Source organism: Myotis lucifugus, unplaced genomic scaffold, assembly GCF_000147115.1.
Source record: "Myotis lucifugus unplaced genomic scaffold, Myoluc2.0 scaffold_10, whole genome shotgun sequence".
Taxonomy (NCBI): Eukaryota; Metazoa; Chordata; class Mammalia; order Chiroptera; family Vespertilionidae; genus Myotis; species Myotis lucifugus.
This window is the reverse complement of record NW_005871058.1, coordinates 6,918,881-6,927,376: the sequence shown is the minus strand read 5'-3', so window position 1 is coordinate 6,927,376 and position 8,496 is coordinate 6,918,881. Positions and strand designations below refer to the sequence as shown.

Here is an 8,496-nt window from a genome sequence, read left to right as displayed (position 1 = left end):
CTCAGTCCCTCTGTGGGAGGTTCTCTGTGATCACTTGGCCAACGATGAAAAAAATTGGATCCTGGTTTGGTACGGTGCTGCAGAATATGCTGAATCAAGTGAGAGCATTACAGCCCTAACCAAGGATGGCTCAATTCAATGGAAAAAGAAAATTCTCCCTGGAAGAAATCTATGAAATTTTACGTCTTTAAAGTAGGAAAGATAAGGAAGTACATCCCTAGGGCCTGCTGCTGGAGCTGCTCAGGCCTTAGAAGTGGCCCATGTAGTTTTTTAATACATTTGCCCCAAACTCCTGCATGGCCTTCCTCAGTAATGGCCCCCTATGATATGACAAGCCCCGTCATAAGACAAGGGAACAAGAGAGCCCCCCAGAAGCAAAAAGACAGATCTCTGTCTTTCTCTCTCTCCCAAATCCACAGTGAAACCTCCAGGTAACTACAAAAAGCAAAGCAGAGGCAGAGTTGCTGCCCATCACACCTCCCTAAATCCCATTACTTATCTCTACCGAGCCTTAAACATGCCATCTTTAATATGGCCAAATTAGATTTCATAGCATCCTGTCATATGAGCTGATGATCCCAAAAGCCCTTGGAAAATTAAAAAATGTTTTATGAGTATGAGATACAGTTACTGTTGATCTTCTCAAAGATTACTGGTCAGTAGACAGGGGCAGTTATTAATGAACCCATTGAGTGGGCCTAGTTTATAGTTCTAAAATAAAAGATGACTGAAGGGTAAAACAAATATTTAAGGGAAACTTGCCTCATATTAAAACACAGTGGCAGGCTGGATTCCTGCTGGAATACATAGGCTCACATATGGATTCCTCATTCATGACTGTACAACTCCAGCCAAGCAATAATGATCATAATAAACTAAGAAGACCTTGGGTTAAACAAATGATTATAGTTGACAATAGAGGTGTAAACATGACTCTAATTAATGAATCTTTAATCTCCCTTCTGAATTTCTGGCCATTAGCCATGCTTCTAATTAAACCAAGTGCGGGAGCTGCATTCCATCACCCAAGGGCTGGTGCAGTGGCATTCTGAATTTCTCAACAGACTGACTACCCCAGTCTTGATTTTTCAGCCTCTGTTTCTTTTTGTTTTGAGACTCAAGAAAGGCTTTACTTGTTAATAAGACTCTCCTTCAAAACATCGTTAATCTTTGGTCAATCTTTATCTTTATTTGGCAAGAAGCTGGAATGAAAAGCAAAAGATGAACACTGCATGCATTTACCACATAGCCCTCCCAAGGGCTACATGAACCAAGAGTTGGAGTAGGTCCTTGTCCTTAAAAAGCTAACAAATGAATATTCTTTAAAAAGAAATAATAATAACAGTGTATTCATCTATCTCAGACTGTCAAAGATATGAGAGACGTTTGGAGGTTAACACTCCGGTGTGGGGTGAATTTCCCGCCAAAATATAAGATGACTCTGTCTTTTGGTTTTGTTTAAGGTCCATCATGACTTAAGTCCATCTCTGGGCTATCAATGTGCATTCCCCGTGTTTTCTGGCTCCATTGAACCAGAGTATTTTGGTCTCTAAGGAATTGGTGGATTTCGCACATACACTCTATGACATCTGTTCTTTAGCCTGCCAGCCATATTTGATGCTTAAAGGAGAAGGAGAGAACTGTCTCCCAAACAGAATTTCTTGCCATACATCTCTCGTGTGGTGTTGACAGTCCTTCATGCAGTATGGTGCGGGGGCAATGATATCTCAGTAAAAATTCTCACTAGGATCCAATGATTTATTTAGCTAACAGCTTAGTTAATTATGTCAGCTTGACAATTTCAAGAGTGAAGGAAAAACACACACAGGCTGGATGAGGAGACTATCTCAGTAATATTCTATACCAAGCTATGGTTAGGAAACCCAATGATTTCTTGGTAAAATCTCTAAGCTATCAAGCATTGCCCTATAATCAAGACCATCACTAAATTTTGAGAGAAACTTATTTTTTCTCCACACTTGAACAAGGCAAAGTAAGGCAAAATAGCAAGTAAATAATAAGCATTTATTTTTCAAGTAATGGAATGTTTCCTCTGAAAGAAAAGGGGGCCTTTCCCTAGGAATCCGAAGGCCTGGATTCCAGTTTCTGTTCTGCTTCTGGGTGGCTCTCTCTTGACCTTAGCTTTCTCACTGTACAGCCAAAGAGGCCAGGTTTGAGGCCAAGAGCCCTTGCAGTTCTTGCCAGAATCCTATGAGACCATGGATGTTCAGATTGCAAGAGAGTCCTCAGATAGAGACTGAAATTGGGCGGACACTGGGATTAAGCAGACATCACAGGTTCCCTGTCTTAGAACCAAAACCATAATACCCTGGCTGGGGAAGACCTTTCTTGTTTCCTGTAGCATTGGTCTTAACACCTCTATTTCATTCAAAGGCTCTACTATTGCATTTTTTTATTTTTATTTTTTACAAAATTCTTCCTGATCGTTCTCCCATAGGTCTTAAGGCTAGTTTTGATTTATCCATCCTTTTCATACATATTCTTGAGTACCTTCTATAAAAAAGAGGCTATTCCCAGTACTGAGGATACAGGTAAAACAAAACAATCACTGTTGTCATGGAGATACCTGCTAGAGCCTTAATATTTTCCTGCATGAGAAATGGGGCAGGGGGAGAGACCAAGATGGTGGCATAAGGTATAAACCTGTGCATGCTGCCTCCCACAACAATATTGAAACTACAACTATAAGACAAAACAGCTATCATCCAGAACCATGGAAAAGCTGGCCTAGTGAAAGCTCTACAACTAGAAGGAAAGAAAAAACCTCATTGAGACTGATTAGGAGGTGTAGAGGTGCCAAGAACAGAGGTACAAAGGCGTGTGCGCCTGGCGGGCTGCAACTGGATGTGTGGTTTTTTTTAATCGGAAGGGGACAAGCTCTCGAATGCACTGAACTCATTTACGGAGAGACTCTGGGGACCCAGACTCCTACGGGGAGAAACTGGACTGTCTTGCAGCGGGTTGGAAAGCGAGGGTGGCTTTCTCGCAGAGCTGCTTGCAGGGATCATTGTTGCTGTGGGGGCGCGGCACTCAGGGACACAGAGACACGGAGTCAGAGTCGCGGAGACACGAGGAGTCTCAGAGATACTGACGACAACCATTGCTGTTTGCTCTGCCCTGGTGATTCTCTGAGACCCTGCCCCACTCAATTTACATCCCCACCCAAGCTGTACCAGTGGCGCAAAGGAATCAACTGCGCTTTTGCAGCCTAACCCAACAAACTGCAGCTGGGTCAGAGAACTCCAAAACTTCCAAATCCCAAAGAGGAGAAATCTGTTGATATCTCTGTAGCTCCTGCTGGGTGGACCCACACAGTGGTTGACTTGGAGATCCAGGAGCCAGGGTACCCCGGGTCAGATACCAGATTTCAACTCCTCACAGCCATAAGGGACACATTCAAGAAGCAGACTCAGTGAGCACCAAAGCCCCACTAAAGCACGTCCTGCTCCATAAGGGTGTCTCCAGCACAGCAGTTCTTCCACTATAGACACAAGGGGTCCTCACAGTCAGCCAAAAATGTGGAGACAAAGAAACATGTCACAAATGAAAGAAATGGAATAAAGCAAACTAATGGAGGACATAGAGTTCAAAACCACAGTTATAAGGTTACTCAAGAATCTTCTATGAACTGCCGAGGAACTTAGTGAGACCTCTAAGGAACCTAGTGAGACCTTCAAGGATCTTAATAAGAATGCCAAAAAAATGGAAAAGGACCAGTCAGAAATTAAACATACACTGACTGAAATTAAAAACAAAATACAGAGATCCAACAACAGACTAGAGGATCCCAAGAATCAAGTCAAAGATTTGAAATATGAAGAAGCAAAAAACACCCATGCGGAAAAGCAAAACGAAAAAAGAATCCAAAAATATGAAGATAGTGTAAGGAGCCTCTGGGACAACTTCAAACGTACCAATATCTGAATTACCAGGGTGCCAGAAGAAAAGAGAGAGCAAGATACTGAAAGCATATTAGAAGAAATCATGACAGAAAACTTCCCCTACATGATGAAAGAAATAGACTTACAAGTCCAGGAAGCGAAGAGAACCCCAAACAAAAGGAATCCAAAGAGGACCACACCAAGACACATCATAATTAAAATGCCAAGGACTAAAGACAAAGAGAGAATCTTAAAAGCAGCAAGAGAAAAACAGTTAGTTACCTACAAGGGAGTACCCATACGACTGTCAGCTGATTTCTCAACAGAAACCATGCAGGCCAGAAGGGAGTGGCAAGAAATATTCAAAGTGATGAATAGCAAGAACCTACAACCAAGATTACTCTACCCAGCAAAGCTATCATGTAGAATTGAAGGTCAGATAAAGAGCTTCACAGACAAGAAAAAGCTTAAGGAGTTCATCACCACCAAACCAGGAATATATGAAATGCTAAAGGATATTCTTTAAGAAGAGGAAGAAGAAGAAAAAAGGTAAAGATATAAATTATGAACAACAAAGTGACAACAAATGAATACCTATCAACAAGTAAACCTAAAAATTAAGTCATAATAAACTGGTGAATATAGTAGAAGCAGGGGCATAGAAAGGGAGTGGACTGACAATTCTTGGGAGGAAGGGGGTGTGGGGGGTGTGGGAAAAGATTGGACAAAAATCTTACACCTATGGATGAGGACAGTGGCAGGGGTAAGGGCATGGGGTGGTATGGGAACCAGGTGTAGGGGAGATATGGGGGGGAAAAGAGGAACATCTGTAATAATCTGAACAATAAAGATTTATTAATAATAAAAAAAGAAAAATGGGCCGGGTATCAGTCTCGCATTGAGGATGGGAAAAGGAGGAATCGTAGGCAAACAATTTCAGCACTCTGGAGGTGGAAGACAAAAATAAAGTCTGCAAACAGACTGTAATAAAATAGTCCACAAGTTTGTAGCATACAGCATACCTTTATTCTCTTCCACAACTAACAATACTAAGTAAAACAGCAATCACTAACATTTACATGGCATTCTATGGTTGAGAAATCCCTTTTACAAATATTTCATCATTTTCTCTAATAAAAACCCATGAAGATACTATTATCCTTGCCTTTTGATAGCTGAAATTGATTAGTGCACAGGAAATTTTAAACAACCAGTCCAAGATAACTAGTCAACAGCAGAGCAGAGACTGACTCTGGTTTTTACTTCAAATTTCATACTCATTTTATTACGATAAAACTACTCTAAGCATTTCTTATTCCTTTTTCTTTTTTTTCTTTTTTTTTGAAAGACTGTTTTAGTGGACTGAAGCTTGCCAAAACCTCATTCTAACTACAAATCATGGTGCCTACCCCCATGACTTTACCAACTGCTCCGAGTCACTTCTTAAATCTTGTTTTAGCCATCAAATTTGGGTTCAATAAATAAAGCCCTCATCTTAATTATGTAAGAGAAACTAAAAATGGGGGGAAATGATTAATCTCTCACTATATTTTGCTTGTTAACTGAGACAAAACAATTCAGGAATGGATTTAGAAGTTTGTCCAAGGTTCTAGAGATGAGGAGTTTTGGGGGTTGTCTTCAGGTCCATCGAAAATGCCTCATTTCAGGCGGATAGAAATGATCAATCTTGTAAAAATGAATTTAAAGACACAATAGAACTTGAAGAAAATGAGAACTATGATTCAATAAAATGGATAGTAGCCTCAGGAACTTGCAGAATCTGCTTCTCTCAGCATGTGGTTTCTCTAAGACAGCGGTTCTCAACCTGTGGGTCTCGACCCCTTTGGGGGTCGAACGACCCTTTCACAGGGGTCACCTAAGACCATCGGAAAACACATATATAATTACATGTTATTTTTGTGATTAATCACTATGCTTTAATTATGTTCAATTTGTAACAATGAAAATACATCCTGCAGTGTTGGCTTCGGCAGCACATATACTAAATTGGAATGATACAGAGAAGAGAGATTTGCATGGCCCCTGCGTAAGGCTGTCCAGCAAATCCTGTGACGCGTTCCACATTTAAAAAAAAAGAGAGAGAGAAAATACATCCTGCATATCAGATATTTACATTACGATTCAGAACAGTAGCAAAATTACAGTTATGAAGTAGCAACGAAAATAATTTTATGGCTGGGGGTCACCACAACATGAGGAACTGTATTAAAGGGTCGCGGCATTAGGAAGGTTGAAAACCACTGCTCTAAGAGGCGTTAATGGAGAATAGGAAATTGAGGGTGATGGCTGACATGAGTTCATGAGGTTCTATCTAGACAGTCTTCATTGTGTAGGTTCAGGCGGAATGGTACAGGAGAAAGAGTAACAGGCAAAGGTGGTCTGGGCTCTCCAGGGCTCTGCCACTATCTAGCTGTGTTCTCTCAGGCAGGACATTTAACGTCTCTGAGCCTTGGTTTCTTCACCTCAATCATAAATGAGACTGATGGATCTTGGTCTAATCTCCCTGACTGATCATCATGAGAAGCATTTGAGATAACTATGTTTATCACTATAAAGTGATAATATTTCCCATCCTCAATGCGAGACTGATACCCGGCCCATTTCTTTCTTTTTTATTATTATTAATAAATCTTTATTGTTCAGATTATTACAGATGTTCCTCTTTTTCCCCCCAGATCTCCCCTCCACTATATGTTTAGTTCATGAGGGCAAACTTCTTTTGTTTGTTTTTATTATTACTGTATCATCTATGCCTTTGGACATCTACTGAATCTGGTACACAGTAGGCATTTAATGAATGTTTGGTAAATAGGTGTACAAATAACATGTAGAAATACTTTAAGGTGTAGAAAAGTGGAAATGGGAAGTATTACAGCTGTGTCAACTGTCTGTGGAGACTATTCCAAAGTATGTCTCTCTACCTCTCCTACTTCCATATTATCCCATAACCATTCCTATCACTTAGAGGAGTTCAAAAGGCACAAACCAACAACAATGATCTCTACAAAATAAAATCAAGCTGGTGGCTGTGGGAAGCACAACATAATACCTGGCAAAAGTGGATGTGAGGGATGCTCCTCCTTTAGGTCACCATCCCTCCTATTTTCCATAAATCTTGAAGGGAATGTGAAGGAACCTACTTAGATATTTTGATCAGAAAATTCAACAGGGACATGGGCATAGAAAACAGGTGGAAAATCCTCCAAGTCTATCCGCTTTGAAGAAAGCCTCCTGATGAACCATCCTCTAATTCCTAGAGAGGTCAGTTAGTTTCCATCCCAATTGACTGCAGGCAGTAATGATCAGACAATTGAAAAGGCACATATCCTATATAATCAAAAGCAGCTAGTACCCATCTCTCAACTCGATATTAACTTAGCATTTCTCCAGACAGCCTCTCTGCCCCATCACAGAGTTGCTTCTCAAATATAAATGTCAAGTGAGGCAGCAAAAATTAATTTAATATGCTTTATGGGCACTGTGTAATACCCAGAAGGCTAACAATGGCAGAAAAGAATTATAAGAGAGTGAGCATGCTTTATAGATGCTGGCACATTGCCAAGGGCAGTAGAGTAAGTGGGAGAAGGAAACACTGGTAATTGGGGTCAGTGGTCAGCTTTCTTTTCAGCAGGAGTGGTTTTTAAAGCAACCAGAATTTTTCCTTTCAAAGACAGCACACAGGCTTTTTGTTCTGAACCCTACCACAGAGACAGGATGCTCAAGTTTTCTGATGTACAGGTACCATGTGGCTGGAGGTGGCAATCAATTTGGTTCTAGCAACTATGGAATTCTTTGTGTGAGGAATTAGGATACGAGCACCTGATTTGGTACCCTCTATATCAAAAAATTTTAGTAAATGATTAAGTAGCTAGCTCTGAAATTAGATTACCTAGATTTGAATTCTATTTTTGCCATTTATTGACTGCGCAACCTTCGGCAGCTTACTTAACCTCCCTGTGCCTTAGTCTTTATATTTATAAACTGGAAATAATACTGGCAGCTATTTCATAGGATCATTGAAAGGACTGAATCATTTAATACAGGTAAACCAGGTAGAACAGTGCCTGATATATAATAAGTACTAAGTTAATGTTGGTTACAATAATTATCCTGTCAATAAGTATGCAATGTGAAGTTTCCAACTTTAGGTTAGGAATGGCTATCTTTTCCAACTTTGTTCTTTCTCCACTGTGTCCAGAAATCACAATGCTTCTGTGATTTTATAATACTACTAGAGGCCCGGTGCACAAAAATTTGTGCACTCGGGGGGGAGGGGCATCCCTCAGCCCGGCCTGTGACCTCTCGCAGTCTGAGACCCCTCGGGAGATAACGACCTGCTGGCTTAGGCCTGCTCCCAGGTGGCAGAGGGCAGGTCCAATCCCTAGGTGCAGCCCCCGGTCAGGCTCAGAGCAGGGCCCATTAGGGAGTTGGGGCGCCGCCCCCTGTCATGCACAGAGCAGGGCAGATCGGGAGGTTGCGATGCCACCCTCAGTCATGCTCAGGGTAGGGCCGATTGGGGGGTTGGGGCACCGCCCCCTGTCACGCACAGAGCAGGGTCGATCAGGGGGTTGGG

At 41.3% G+C, this 8,496-nt stretch overlaps 1 non-coding gene across 1 annotated transcript; it reads left to right on the top strand.

Moving 5' to 3' along the window:
- Positions 1–5,880: 5,880 nt before the first annotated feature.
- Positions 5,881–5,991, top strand: LOC111824986. Its single transcript, XR_002828093.1, has one exon. It is a non-coding gene; the product is annotated as a U6 spliceosomal RNA (small nuclear RNA).
- The last annotated feature ends 2,505 nt before the right edge of the window (positions 5,992–8,496 follow it).